At 41.2% G+C, this 1,523-nt stretch overlaps 1 protein-coding gene across 1 annotated transcript in view; it reads left to right on the top strand.

Moving 5' to 3' along the window:
* The window catches only part of IRAK2 (interleukin 1 receptor associated kinase 2), a 78,731-nt gene that overhangs the window by 578 nt on the left and 76,630 nt on the right, over positions 1–1,523 (top strand). The window lies entirely within an intron of this gene.

Here is a 1,523-nt window from a genome sequence, read left to right as displayed (position 1 = left end):
CACCTCAGCCTCCCAAAGGCGCGGGATTACAGGCTGAGCCACCGAGCCCGGCTCACTTACTTTTTAAAATAACAATTTAAAATTAAAATTTTAGATTATGAAATGTACCGTTTGTACAAAAGAATATGTAATATATGTACAATTGAAAGAATAATGAGATGAAGGTGCATGTGCTGTCCATCAGGTTTGAGCACATAGTATGTTTTAATCTAATGGTTTCCAATCAGGAACGATTTTGTCCCTGAGGAGACATTTGCCAACGTCTGGAGACATTTTTGGTTGTTACAACTTGGAGGATGTCATGTGTAGTAGACACCAGGGATGTTGCTACATATCCTCTGGTACACAGGACAGCCCCCACCACAAAGAATTATCTAGTCCAAAATGTCTGTGCTGAGATCAGAAACCCTGTTTTAACTCAGTGACAAAAGTAACAGCTTACACAAAATACTGTGGGAAACAAACAAAAAGTTGAGCTCAAATTCAGCCACTCAGGGACAGAGATAACCTTTTTTTTTTTGCGTTGGAGTCTCACTCTGTCACCCAGGCTGGAGGGCAGTGGAACACTCATGGCCATTGCAGCCTGAACCTGCTGGGCTCAGGTGATCCTTCTGCCTCAGCCTTCGAAATAACTGGAACTACAGGTGTGTGTGACCACACCTGGCTAATTTTTTGATTTATTGTAGAGATGAGGTCTTGCCACGTTGCCCAGACTGGTCTCTCACTCCTGGGCTCAAGCAATTCTCTTGCCTTGGCCTCCCAAATTTCTGGGATTACACGTGTGACCCACTGTGCCTGGCCTTAATTTATTTTTATTACCAGAGAGTATTTCATTGTATGGATGTACCACATTTCATTTTTCTAATTATCAGTTTCTATTTATCATTTTCCACTTTTTGGTCATTATGAATACTGCTGCTGTGAACATTCATGTACATGTTTTTGTGTGGACATATGTTTTTATTTCCTTTGGGTATATGCCTAGGAATGGATTGCTGAGTCATGTGGCAATTCTTTTTTTTTCCCTTTCCTTTTTTTATTTTAAAGATATGGGGTACAATTCGGGATTAGATATACAAGTGGTCATTGTACAGGCAAAGTTTGGGCCTCCCTTTGGTTTGAGATCAGGTACCCTTTTGAGGCCCTCCCCATGTGGCAGTTCTTATGTTTAATCATTTAAGGAACTGCTGGACTGTTTTCCAAGTGGCCAAACCAGCAATGTGTGAAGATTACAATCCTTCCACATCCCGAGTCAGCTCCTTATTATCCTGTTTTTGATCCTAGTCATCTGAACAGGTGTGAAGTAGCATCTCACTATGGTTTTGATTTGCATTTCCCTAGTGACTAATACTGGTGAGCATCTTTTCATGTGCTGATTGGTCATTGGTATCTCTTTTTTGGAGAATACCTCTGACTTCATAGCCCCTGGAGATACTAGAATTGCTCACAGTCCTAAGAGGTTTCCCACTGCAATTTTTTTTTTTTTTTTAGAGTTGGAGTCTCACTCTGTCGCCCAGACTGGA

This window comes from Carlito syrichta, unplaced genomic scaffold (genome assembly GCF_000164805.1).
Source record: "Carlito syrichta isolate Samal-C Ts95f unplaced genomic scaffold, Tarsius_syrichta-2.0.1 Scaffold304318, whole genome shotgun sequence".
Lineage (NCBI taxonomy): Eukaryota > Metazoa > Chordata > Mammalia > Primates > Tarsiidae > Carlito > Carlito syrichta.
This window is presented reverse-complemented; position numbering and strand designations above follow the sequence as displayed.